General features: G+C 41.1%; 1 protein-coding gene across 3 annotated transcripts in view; it reads left to right on the top strand.

The window, feature by feature from the left end:
- The first annotated feature begins 1,760 nt into the window (after window positions 1–1,760).
- The window catches only part of gnb1a (guanine nucleotide binding protein (G protein), beta polypeptide 1a), a 73,986-nt gene continuing 61,510 nt past the window's right edge, over window positions 1,761–14,236 (top strand). Inside the window, exons 1-2 of one of the 3 annotated variants that reach the window (XM_057857345.1) lie at window positions 1,761–2,149; window positions 11,300–11,376. The gene's annotated coding sequence lies outside the window, so the exon portion shown is untranslated. Of the gene's footprint in view, window positions 2,150–11,299; window positions 11,398–14,236 lie in introns of all 3 variants that reach the window. The other 2 variants (XM_057857328.1, XM_057857319.1) reach the window with 2 other exon arrangements.

Here is a 14,236-nt window from a genome sequence, read left to right as displayed (position 1 = left end):
CTTATCGGCGACATTGGGATTCTCACGGCACATTTTGTACCGCATTTCCGTGCGAGCATCATTTACTTCTAGCTACAGTACCTCCTGCAGCCACTTTTCAGCAAAAGTCCTTTTTTCGGTAGCTCCGGTGACGTCTCTGTCGTCTGTCTGTCTTTTGACGGGGGTGGGGGAACACGGAAGTAATTACTCAGTGTGGCCTGCCTCTTCGACATTTTGAGAAGTTATTTTCTCGTGTCCGCCGCAAATACAGTGGTCAGCCATCGGTACGCAAAAGCGTATGGAACCCGTTGAGGGCCAGCGCGTTTGTCTACGTCCAGTACGCATGCGCGCATGCGGACCACTTATGTGCACCCCTGATTATATTATATTATATTATATTATATTATATTATATTATATTATATTATATTATATTATATTATATTATACCTGTATACTTTGATTGTGGCTTTCTGGAAAAACAATACATTTTTACATTTAGACACTCCTGCAATCGTCACACTTTTTCTGTAACAAACTGACCCCGGCCCCTCATCAGAGAAGGGAAGAGTTATGTGGCCCTCACAGGTAAAAGTTTGGGGGCGCTACACAACTTTACGACGCCGTGGTCTCGTCCGCCATTTCCTGAAAGCACAACATAAATAATATTCCTATTTCTCAAAAAAATAATTTTCTCGAAAAGAAAAGCCCTCAATGCAAAGAGAACTGGCATTTGCAATCAAAATAGCTCTGCAAAATAATACTCAGACTTTGGTCAAACTCTATTCAAACTTTTCTTTTAGCTCAACAAATACACTAGATGGCAATTTTTAGTCACAATATACAAACTATCAGAGGTCTCATACGTTGTGAAGTCAACACTCAAATTAACATAAGGTACAATGAACCCGGAAACTACTGCGTCTGTCAAGGGACAAAACACACTAAAAAAACTTGGCTAGATCTCTAATTTAAAACTCGCCCTTGACACCTTGTGGTGTATTTCAATCACTACCCTCCACAATGGCGAGCTATTAGTTTATTTTTTGATAAAATTTTTTACAAATTTTATTAAAACGAAAACATACAGAGGGGTTTTAATATATAATTAATATGACTTGTACTCACATATATCTTTTAAGAATTACAAGTCTTTCTATTCATGGATCCCTTTCACAGAAAGAATGTTAATAATGTTAATGCCATCTTGTGGATTTATTGTTATAATAAACAAATACAGTATTTATGTACAGTATGTTGAATGTATATATCCGTCTTATCTTTCCATTCCAACAATAATTTACAGAAAAATATGGCATATGTCTTAGAGATGGTTTGAATTGCGATTAGTTACGATTAATTAATTTTTAAGCTGCGATTAACTCGATTAAAAATTGTAATCGTTTGACAGCCCTAATTACTACCAAAACATTTGTAATTGCAATCATTTTCTGGGAGAAATTGAGCATTATCTGACAGAGTTGCAGGGGGGCCAATACTTTTGGTCAGCAGTGTATAAGTCAATACAGATTTAGCAAAAAGTGCACATGCAGGTTATGCCATATCGTCCCTACCAATGTTGAGACCAAAGCTGCGCCCTTGTTTGCATTACAATAGGGCTTTCGCGCCACTTGGTGCTTGGGCCCTAAAATAGGAAATTTTGTCCTACCGATAAACGTGTTCTTGTCCCAGTCACCAAAGAGGGCAGCATTTCCAGATTTCCTGAAGTGGTCGCCGATCCTTGGCGGTATGTTGTGACGCCTCTCGAGCGTGGGGTTTCCCGGAGCTGAGTGCAGGGTTACCGCGCCCATCTCTGCTGTTTGATGGCCGCAGGAAGAAGCCGCTGAGATTCCGACACCTAGGAAGAAGGCAAAAAAGAGGGACGACGACGTTGGACGAAGGATTTTTACCATCAAGGTGGCTTTTGCTGCGGCTTGGGAAAAGTACTCACGCTTGATCGGTACGCTTATCGCAGGGGTGGAACGCAGAATCGTATCTGTCCGACTGTGCCGGTGTGCCCCCCCTTCGGCGGGTCATAACTGTGTTCGGGGAGTGCCGCTCTTCGCTTAAGATCCATCGAACGCCTGGCTGGGGAAAAAAAGGGGGAGACGAGTTTTTTCCTCTTGTTTCCAGCTGATGTGATTATAAGCGGTGATCCCATCTGAAAGCAGGTAAGAATTCTATCTTGTTTTACGTTGATGAATTATGTGTGAGGCTAGCTAATGCTGTGGAGATTGAATTGAACCGAAAGGGGTTAACAAGGTTGAGTGCCCTGCTTTTCGCTAACTAGGTTAGTTGTTATTAGTAGACTTGTTTCTAAATGAAGCATCGGATTATAATTGTATTTTTTTTTTTTTTTTGCATTATTAAGACTCACATCTAAAGTGGGTAGCGTGTGCTGCTAACAGGTTATTTGAAAACAGTTTACTTAATTAACTGACTTGGCCTTTTGAGATCATTTCCCTCTGTGTAATATGAAGTGTATTTAATTTGCAAATCGCTATCCCGATTGTGGCTAATATGACGGCCTATTTTTTTCGCCACGTCTTCATGACATCCAAAGCTCGGGCGCTAATGGGTTTCCATCTTAAAACTTGTTAACTCTTGGCAACTAAACACACAAAAAAATTTTTTTTTTTTTTTTTTGGTCTCGTCGTGGTGCAAATCGTAGCATCTTGCCTCCCGACAACGAAGCGAGTCTAAAAAATGGCTTCTTCGCCAAGCCGAAGCATAGTCGCCAGTACACCACCCCCGTTTTCCAAACAAGTTAGCCCAGCAGTGACCGCAGCCTGGCGTGGCTCGCATGGGGTGTGTTTCGTGACAAGTGGGCCAGATTTGGGGGGATATTATTTATTTTTTGGGGGGTGAATTTGTGTTTGCTTCAAGCTCCGGAGTGTTACTAATATTTGCTCCGCTCAGATTATTTGCGTAACGCAGATTGCTTAGAGCATTTTCGTCAAAATTTGCTCGTTTTTCTGTCATGCAAGTGAACCAAAAACAAAACTGCGGTTGCAGTCCATTTTGACTTGGACGGGAATATCAACGTAGTATAATTTGATATTAGCTTAATTAGCTTGTATCAAATCACACAGCTTGTGAATTTGTAACTGTATTAACGGCACGCGTGTTACGAATATACGTTTTTTATGAAGTTAGTTTTATTTTTAAGTGAACGTCTCAATGTAATGAGGAGAAAATGACTTTAATTGGCTCTGTGGAATCCTGTTATCTCGAGCTCGGCTGTGTTGAACACTAGCTAAACCGGCCATGTCCCGTAGCAGGCCGGTTCGCGCTCTCTGTCGGAAAAGAAAACGTGATTATATTGTGTTTCTCTCCTAAAGCGTAATTATGGCTGAGTGCGCATAATATTAAGAGATTAACGGGTCGAGCGTTGGCTATTAAGCTAGTCGGACGTGTCGCTGAGCCGCCCACCCCCTACCGGACTACGGGGTAACAAGATGCCGCTCTGAGCAACTTCCCACCGGGCTGCGTCGGGGCGAACCGCGAATGAAAGTTGCACGGTTTAAGTCGTATGGATTTGTGTCCACTCTGCTTTTCCTTTTTGAAAGAACCTTTAGTTTGGGTGATTTGTTCCCGTGGGTGCCCTCCTTGCCCTATGTCCAATGAATGGGTTCCTGTATCGGAGGCCCGAGTAGCTGCACTCAACAAGATGGCGTTCAAAGTGTTTCTCATCAGCGCCCTTTTCTCCTACTCTTAGTAGAGACAGCCGCTGAGCGTCCTGTCCCTTGTTTAGCCGGGGCCAGTTAGCGTTTGTGCCCCTGTTGTAAATCAACTAAATGCCTCGTTTCATTCTGTTTGAAGTTGTATTGTTTAAAGCGCATTTGTTTTCTGGTGAGGTAACAAAATGGTTGGGAATTTACTTTAAATTCACCTCTTATCACTAGCTATGTACTTCAACTTAGCCATATCCTTAGCCTCATAGCACAATTGCCCAAGTCATATTTCACTGGTTTTGGAAAACAACAAAACCATACTTATATGAAAACAAATTGGACTTTTTCAAAATATTGTTCTGGTTTCTAAAAAGTCTTGTGATTGGCCGAGGATGTATGTCAAGGCAAATTTATGTGTACAGCACAGGGGTCAGCAAACCACGGCTGTTCAGCCGCATGCGGCTCTTTAACGCTAACCTAGTGGCTCCCTGGAGCTCTTTCAAAAATGTTTGAAAATGGAAAAAAGATGGGGGAGGGAAACGCACGTTTGATTGGCTGTTGACTAGTTAAATTCCCTCTTTTTCAGTGTAAATCTACTAGAAATAAGTGAAATTATCCAACAGTGCTTCAAGTAAATTTTCCTCAGATTTCGTGACATAAGATTTTCAGCTAGCTATTTTTCTTTACACTTATTTTAAGCAAAAAGTGAGTATATTTAATCTTAGAAGAAAAAAAAAATCGTCAGAAATGTTCTTAATTAAAGAATTGATAATGTTCAAAACATTATTTGACAGCATTTTTCCTTGATTTTTGGTGAAAAATGACTAACCTGGATGTATGGGCTTAATAAGAACAAATGGGAATATTTACCTGAAGTACCGGTAAATTGAGTAAGCTGACCCATTAATCTGTTAACTAGTCTTTAACACTCAAAACAAGATGGAGAAAATTATCGAGTAGATTTAAGAAAAATGATCAGATTAAGATGTTATAAATTTGCAGTGTGAAAGTTAGTACAATACAGATTTATTTTTGCATTGATCATTTTGCCTATCAATTAATTAGGTTCATATTGGTGAGAAATGTAGCCCTAAACCCTTTTCACCCAATCTGTTTGGTCTTATTAATGTCCCGTCCCCAGCAAAAAGTGTACATGAAGGTTTTGCTGTTATATCGTCCCTACCAATATTGACACCAAACCTACGCCCTTGTAATGGACCCATTTCAAGGAGTAGAGGGAAATTCTAATAGCAGTGTAAGGAGTTTCACTAGTTTCGGTGAAAAGGTGAACAGCTTGTTTTGTTGTTCGTGTACTACATTTCCACATAAACGAACATCGAGTTACCATTTAGCTTCGCAAGGAGAGATATGAGAGTCATTTCTCGAGTGTCCCAGAGCACTAAACTTGGGGGAGGAAAAGCGCATTATCAAGGTTTCATCAGCTGTGATTGCGTTTATTCGTCTGCCTGAACAGCCTGACAGCACGGATATAAGTACGCCTGCTCCTCTGCTATTGGATGCGTTGTTGATGTAAGCGCGGCGGCACGCTGAAAATAGAGCTAGGCTCTATTTAGGGCCCCGCCTCTCGGTGCAAATTCCTTCATACTTGCCCCTCCGTCCAAGATGGCCGTCCACCACTCACTTTTGCCAAAAAGTCAGATTCAAAATACTGTAATACCCCGGATTTGGTGAAGAAGGAAAGGAGTCGGTATTGGTTTATCCACTTTATTGTAGTAACAATAATAAAGAAAAACAATTTTTTAAAAAAACAGCGGGTCGCTACCTCGCCCATTCTTCCTACTCAATTCCTCCTGCGCCACAGCTGCCCAGTCCGATAGTCTCTTAAGGGGGCTGCGCTTAGTTATGGACAAATACATAATGAATAGGTTGCCGCTGAATCCTTCACACTCAGCTGCCGCTAGTTTGAGACGGCCTTAGAATTTTTTTGCAAGGTGTGGCGGCTACAAGTATAACACCATTTAACACCATTTTATTTTGGTGTGGTAGTGCACCACAATCTCTGACATGTAGGGGAAACCCTGCTGCTGTATTGGAGCACATTAGGCAACAATGCTACTTGGTGTTTTATCCATCAATGACTACCCAGCTAAAGTTGACAATTAGCTTAATTATGTTTTTATTTCACACCCTCATCACTCTACAGCGCTGTGTTTTTACAGATTAAATAAAGCCTGTATGAAAGACACTCGTCGGCAGTAGTCATAATTAATAGAAACTAAGGGTGTAACGGTACATGTATTTGTATTGAACAGTTTCGGTACGTGGTGCTCGGTTCGGAACGGAGACGTACCGAAGGAGTTTCTGACCTAATGTAACCCTTACTTTTCGAGGCTGTGAGTCGATCGGGTTACAGTTTCTTTGTGTAGGTTATATTTACTCCGTCTTCTCAACTATAATGAGGACCAAAACAGTAGGACAGTATAACCCAGAAACGTACACGGCGCGACAACGTGGCCACCGCGAGAACGCAGTGAAACGCGGGCGTTAAAGTCAATCAATCAATGCACACCAGTCGCAGTGCGGCCGCTTGTTAGACGCGTCCCAGAAGCGGCTCAACACGACACACGCGAAAAGAACGGCGGAGTTTATTATTTGACACCAGACGCGACCCTCCTCCAGCAATACTACTACCGGTAGCTACGATCGGGCAGACCGGAAGTAACTCTTGTAAAAATACGGTGGATCCGTTCGATTTTTCAAACTAATATGCAATCGTAACTAGAGGTGTGCAAAATTTCCGATTCTTAGATTATTCGCGATTCGGCCGTGGAAGATTCGAGAACGATTCACAAACATCCAAATTCCGATTATTGAAATATGCCAAGTAAAGCAGAAGTAAAACACACTCAGCGCGCGGTCTTCGGGACACAATGAGGAACGAAGCGAGAGTAGCTAAACATCATGCTTCTCATTACCCGGCCCCTCGGGTAATGCCAATGCTCAACTCACGGCTCTAGCTCAGCTCATGCCACGAGATAAAAAAAAAAAACACAACAACTTACCTGACTGCTGCCGAAAAGCTGCTACAAAGTACATCCACGGCCGCCATCTTAAAGCAGTACACTTCCCTGCAAGGCTGCTGTAACGAACCTTCCAAGCAAACCCAATTAACTTTTTATCTAAAATACTCCTAAATCAGTAAAATATTGACTTGAATCTATCTTTAAAATAGTTTTAAAACTTTCACATGTCGAAAGTAGACAAAAGGGAAATTATGGAATAACGGGAGCAACTTTTAACAACTTCAACGGTTGATTAGCAACATTAAATTAATTGTAGTTTAAAGCTGCTGATACAGAATGGAGACTGGAGTTTTTTATTTACTGTTATTTTTGTATATTTGTTTACTGCTATATGTTAACTTGATACTGAAATAGTAGTTTGGTTTAGCCTGTGAGTATTTTTGAACAATTTTGGAACTAATGTACAAAACATAAAAAAAAAATTTAAAAAAAAGAAAGAAAGAAAAAAAAAAAGGGAGGGGAGGTGCATCAATAATCGTTTTATAATCGAATCGGAGCCTCTGAATCATAATCGAATCGTTAGGTGCCCAAAGATTCCCAGCTCTAATCGTAACCTACTTTTTGAGTCCATCAGATCTCTTGAGTGGTAGATCGGGGCACAATTGACTTGTCTTTGTTGATTTACTGCTGTCTTCTCTGCTATAATAACAACAAACACGGCCCCGTGTTCAATACAAAACCCTCCTACCACAACAAAACAAGTAGGAACTAATATTCACATAGGAACTAAAGTTATACAACATAAAATATACAATACAAATGAATACTACATCAGATTTGTAAAATATAAACACATAATAAAATAAATAATAGCCCGTTTAAATAAAATAAATTGAAATGAGCTAAAACACCTGTAAATAAACAATAAGAATAATATACACAACCTGCTTACACAATTAAATTTATTAATTTCTGTGTGGTGCTTTAACTTGAGAAAATCCACCAATAAAGCTTTTGAAAACCGTTCATAAGAAAAAAAAAGATTCATTGAGGCATTTCATTTGTAAAATACATGTTAAAATCTTTGTCATTGGGATTGCTTTTCTCTTTAGCACAGGACTTCTTTTTTCTTTCTTTCAGAAAGAAAGCTGACAATACGTGGGGTCTGAAAGGCAAATTATTGTTGGATTATCTTTAAATACTTACTACTTTTTGAGCAGAATTCTAGCTTTACATAGGCTAATGTTCCTATTGTTGAAAGCACAAAGGTGTGTAATAAACAACTAGCACATTTATATTTTGCATTTTGTTTTCTTACTGTACCGAAAATTAACCGAACCGTGACTCCAAAACCGAGGTACGTACGGAACCGAGATTTTTGTGTACCGTAACACCCCTAATAGAAACCTAGCCGTCTGCAGGGCTAACGTTACATTAGCAAGGTACAGTAACGTTATTCTTACTTATTATTAGCGCTACATGAACTTAATTTTCCTTGCCCAGAGTGTCGCTCCTCTGCTTTTGGAGTAAACGGGTTGCCTTCGGTGGAGCTGCAGCATTGAAGACGTGCTATAGTGTTATCCTTGCCTGGCTCTGCCAGACTATTCTCCACTGAGAGAAATAGTCTGGGAACCATCCCATTAACGGCCTTTTCGAGCAGATACAAAATCAATCGACAAATCATATTCGTTTATTTGCGTGACGTGTTCTTCACGAGCAACGTCACTCTTGCGCGTCGAAAGTCGTCTCTTCAACAACACAGATGGTGAACGGCAGAGCCGAGAAGATGTTCCAGTCCACGGTAAAATCAGTTTTAATGACCAAAAACACATCGACACGAGTCATTGACAACAGTCTGTCTCACGCTAGCCATGTTGAATAAACTCCGCTTTCTTCGTATGTTTACTTCCGCGCGCAAGTCCCTCGTCCTGCCGTCACCATTTTACTAACGTCACGTCTGCCCGTCGCTGATTGGTCCACTCCGCTGTCTGTTTGCTGTGGCTTGCTCCGCCCTGGAAATTGTATCCGAGTGAATGGTGGCCAGACTCAATAGCTGGAACAGCGGTGAGTCTGGTGTACCAGGCAAGTGTTATCCAAGCGCTGTCTTACAGAGAATACATGAAAGTGTTCGCTTTAGTGTCCAGCTGGAAATGCTCCCATATATTTGAAATTTTCTGCTTTTTCTTCGTGCATTTCTCTTCGCTTTCATCGGCGTCTTCATCGTTACCTTTATATTCATGCACGGTTCAATTCAAATATAACCACCACGTCTGTGTTCTTCTGTACGCACGTGACATCAGCGTGCTGTGAGCATTAAAAGTAGTCCGGGCAAAACGCTATGCTTAGAGCTGGCAAAATTAAACGATTCCTCGAGGAGGAGAAAACTTCTCGATCAATTTTTAAAATCAAGTTACTCGAATCATTCGAGTAATCGTTTCAGCTCAACATGTGTCGTAACTAAAGATACACGATAATATCGGTCACCGATAATTATCGGCCGATAATGGCAATTATGACGTCACACAGATAATCCAGATAATTAAAAAATTCAACCGATAATGCAATCCGATAATTATATACTTGATTTTGCCTCCAAATGTGCGCAACCGAAGAATTCAGCACGTCGCCTCCTCAACCCCTCCCCTCTCTGAAGCCCCTGAGGGAGGAGGGGTTGAGGAGGCGGAGTTACAAGACAAGAAGTAGTTGAATATTATGGCGGCTGTTACTAAAAAAACGACGCTCTCGGCATCTGCAAAACGTACCGTATAAGTTCCACGAGGCAGAAAGAACGCGTCCTCATTCAAAACCACTAACCCAGCAGCCATTTAAAACTGCATCACAAAGAATTTTGGAACAAATACGAGGCTGCTGCTAGCAGGAATGCTAAAGCTATTGTAAACACTAAGTTAAACTACAGGGCTTGTGACGATACAGAGTCGGGCTGTTTGGGAATGCAGCCCAAGGTGGGTGGTAAATTCGCATCTAAGGCTAAACACCGGCACTACTGGAGACCGATAGTCGGCAAGTAGCCGTCTTCTGACGGAGCCCGCCGCTCTGGCCAGTCCGGCAGGCCGCCGCCGCCTCGCCATAGGCGGGGCGGGCCGAGACCAGTTCCCCGGTCTTTGGACCTCCGGCGAACACCCCGGTTTCTCGAGCGTTCCCCCACGGCGTGCGAGCAGAGCCAGGACCCGAATACGCCGCGGCGAACCGGCCGGATTATCCGGGACGAATGTAGCCGCCGCCGCCGAGTCGAGACAGTTTTTTTTTTTTTTTTACCTTAATGACCCGAGAACCAAAGCCCTGGATAAAAGAAATAATGCAGTTTATACGACCACCATTCTTCATGAAAAAGTGATGTCCGGTAAGCAAGCTTATCATGACGGCACAGTGGTTATAAGATAATTTAAACATGGAGAAAATGAAGTGAGCCAGTCAATAATGCATTCACAATGTGAAATGACGAGCGGTTAAATGACTTTGTAACGCTGCCTTTATTTTCGGCTTAATAAAACTCAGGCACAAAACAACACGCGCGTGGATGCGAGCTCCAACTCCGTCCAAATAGTACTGCCGTGTAGCAGTTTAGCTGCTGTAACGCAAATGTCGTGAAAGCCGCAAATGTAAACAAAGCGCTCCAGAATGGGTACATGACATCTCGCTCTTTTGAGGTAATCATTTTCACAGTGTGCAACAAAGCATATAACATTAGCAATCACTTTTCTAATTATTTAACTTATTTCTCTGCTAAATTACAGTCACAGTAGGTAATCAAATTCTTAAATCGATATTCTGTAGCCACAAATATTATTCAAAATCTTTCCTTCTTCAAGTTTTTTTTTTTTAGGATTAAGTATAATAATGTATTGCTTAAAACAAGGCTGTTAAGATTATTTTCAGCTAGCTATTTTTCTTCCAAGAAATCCGAGAGAAATACACTTGAAGCGATGGCAGATAATTTCACTTATTGCCAATAGATTTACACTTAAAACTGACTAGTTTTAAGGAGGTGTGTTTTGCAGCGGATTAATGTTATATATGTTAGGAATGGCTTACTTTTAAATGCATTTTTGTGCAACTTAGGTATTTACTCTGTAAGTAATTGTTGCCAAAGGTTTACCATTACACAATGTCAGACAATGTCATTATTTAGATGTTTGAACTGACGACTTGTTCATACTTTATGTTGAAAAAAAGAGCAATAAATTATATTTTTGCACAGTAATATTTTCTTTTGTGTATACTTTAAAATTTTACATAAATCTTTTAATAGAATTATCGGCTTGACATTATCGGTTATCGGTTGGAATGAGGAGGAAATTATCGGTTATCGGTATCGGTTGAAAAATGCATTATCGTGCATCACTAGTCGTAACGTAGCGTAAAGTAACCAGAGGTTTCCACGCTTAGTTATTAGCCACTTATGCTAAGATTATGTCTCTTATTTTCAAAAAACTATGATCGTGACGTGTATTTTTATTTTTTTTTTAATTCTGCAAATGCAGGATAGAAATGGGATTATATTCTTAGTCTCTGTTCTACTCTCTGGGATTATATGGCTTTGGTTTGTAATCGTTTATTCTCCTGCCTTCTATAGCATACTGTGTTTTTTGGCTAATTGTAAGGATTTGATTGTGTATTAAATATGTTCATTCGCCTCTCCCAGGATTGAACTTCAGGCACCGTCAACGCACTGGAAGAGGAGCATTCACAGCCAGTCCTTTCTGTATAAGTGAATTGGAGGTCTATCTTTTTCAATTGCAGGCAACTAGTTCATTTTTCGTCACTGTCATTTTAAGATACTAACAGTTCATTTCCGGTTATTTATGCATCACTTCCTGTTGATTTTTCAGGCATATACAGTCTGCTTCCTGTTGTTTTTGTGGCTTTTCCAGATTCCTTTCGGTTGGCTCTGTGTCGCTTCCTATTGGTTATGGGGCATTTTCAGGTCACTTGCTTGTTAACGCCAATTAACTGCTGTTTATTTGTTGTATTGTAGAATGATTTCCTGATAATTGTTGTATCACCATATCGTGAGATAATTGTTCTCGTGAGCCACAAATTCTATCATGAGATTAGGGGTGGGAACATCTTGGTATCTCACGATACCATACGATTTGCAATAGAAAGTACAAAGCTGACAATAACAATGATCTCACGATATGGCGATACAACGATTATCAATGCATTGGTCAGAAAATCATTCTACAAAACGGCTTGTTTTTCTGTTTATTATCTTCATCCTTCTGCTGTAAGTATATCACTAGTATACGGCCAGTCTATTTGAACTGGGAGGGTGGGAGTGAATAAGCCCCTCCTGCTCCAAACGGGGCCCTCCCACTTCTACGGCCGTCAGTGGCAGCCAATGCCAGGCAATGAGGTAATTCTGTTGATTTTCAGTCACTTTTTGTTTATTTTGGGGCATTTCAGGGTCACTTCCTGTTGACTTTTAGGCATTTTATGTGTCAAGGAAGTGACCTGTAAATGCCCGAAAATCGAAAAGAGTGGCTGTGAATGCTCTGGTTTCGAATGAACGAACGTTAGATTGGCCGTGGAGTTAACTGAGACACTATTATGGCGGAAGATTTTGGTAGCAACTTATTGGTTCATTATTTTTTCATTTTTCTAAACATTGACACCTTTTTAAAACGATATCTCCATTCTTGGCATGAGCGTCTCGATAACCTTTTGGGATGCAAAGTATCACGATATATCACCATTTCAATATTTTGTTCCACTCCTACGTGAGATACCCAGAGGTTCCCAACCATAATGTACAGTTTGAATGTACAGACCGTCACCCCCCACCCCCCGTGGGAACCATTTGCCGGCCACACGAGCCCCAAATTGCCCGCAGCAAGAACTGCAAATGGATGTCCCCAAAGTAGACTAAATTCCACAAAACTAGACTTGAGGGCTACAAGTAAAACTCCCATCCTGCTGCTGCCACCGTAGAGATTGTCACAAACCAATATACAGTGATGAAAATGAGTAAATGAACACCCTGCTATTTTGCAAGTTCTCCCACTCAAACACCTATCAGCTAGAATTCTGACTCTGAAAGACCTGTTAGTCCACCTCTTAAAAGTCCACCTCCACTCCATGTATTATCCTGCATCAGATGCACTTGTTTGAGGTCGATGGCAGCATAAAGACAACTGTCCACCCCATACAATCATTAAGACTCAAACTTGTAACATGGTCAAGACCAAAGAGCTTTTCAAAGACACCACAGACAAAATTGTTCACTTCCAAAAGACTGGAAAGGGCTACGGAGCAATCGCCAAGCAGCTTGGTGAAAAACGGTCCACTGTTGGAGCAATCATTAGAAAATGGAATAAGCTAAACTTGATGGTCAGTCTCAATTGGATTGGAGCCCCGTGTAAGATATTACCTCGTGGGGTCTCAATGACTCTAAGAAAGGTGAGGAATCAACCCAGAACTACAGGACAGGAGTTGGTCAATGACCTGGAAAGAGCTGGTACCACAGTTTCCAAGGTTACTGTTGGTAATACACTAGACGTCATGGTTTGAAATCATGTATGGCTCGGAAAGTTTTTCCCGCTTAAACCAGCACATGTCAAGGCCTGTCATTAGTTTGCCTATGACCATTTTGATAATGCAGATGAGTCATGGGAGCAGGTTTTGTGGTTAGATGAGAGTAAAATAGAACCTTTTGGTCATAATTCCATTAATCGTGTTTGGGGGAAGAGGAATGATCTCAAATCTCAAAAACACCATCCCTACTATGACGCATGAGGATGGTAGCATCATGCGTTGGGGGTGTTTTTCTGCGCATGGGACAGGACGACTGCACTGTATTAACGAGAGGTTGAGTAGGACCCTGTTTTATGAGATTTGGGGGAACAACCTCCTTCCTTCAGTCAAAGCACTGAAGATGTGTCGTGCCTGGGTCTTCCAACATGACAATGACCCGAAGCACAGAGCCAGGAAAAACAAGGAGTGGCTCCGTGAGAAGCATAACAAGGTTCCAGCATGGCCTGGCCAGTCTCCAAATCTAAACCCAATAGATAACCTTTAGAAGAGGGAGCTCAAACTGTGCAACAACCCAGAAGCCTGACTGATGGGTGAGCCAAGATCCCTCTTGCAGTGCGTGCGAACTTGGTGAAAAACTACAGGAAACCTTTGACCTCTGTAATTGCAACAAAAAAAAAAAGGCTATTATGCCAAATATTAAAATTCCTTTTCTCAGGTGTTCAAATACTTATTTGCAGCTGTATCACACAAATAAATAATTTTTTAAAAAATTATACATTGTGATTTCTGGATTTTTCTTTTCAGAATATCTCACAGTAGACATGCACCTACGATGAAAATTTCAGACCCCTCCATAATTTCTTATAGGGAGAACTTGTAAAATAGCAGGGTTTTCAAATACTTATTTTCTTCACTGTATATTAAAGTGTCAATTTGTGAGCAAATTTCTGTTACTTACACTTTCAAGCTCTGTACATGTGGGGATGTAACACGATTGTGTTGTGTTTATGCGGCAGCAGCAGGGTGGGAGTGGTGGTTAGGGCTGAACGATATTGGAAAAATTGACATTGCGACTTTTGGAGGGTTTACGTTATATAAAGCAATA

This window comes from Corythoichthys intestinalis, chromosome 2 (genome assembly GCF_030265065.1).
Source record: "Corythoichthys intestinalis isolate RoL2023-P3 chromosome 2, ASM3026506v1, whole genome shotgun sequence".
Classification (NCBI taxonomy): Eukaryota; Metazoa; Chordata; class Actinopteri; order Syngnathiformes; family Syngnathidae; genus Corythoichthys; species Corythoichthys intestinalis.
This window is presented reverse-complemented; position numbering and strand designations above follow the sequence as displayed.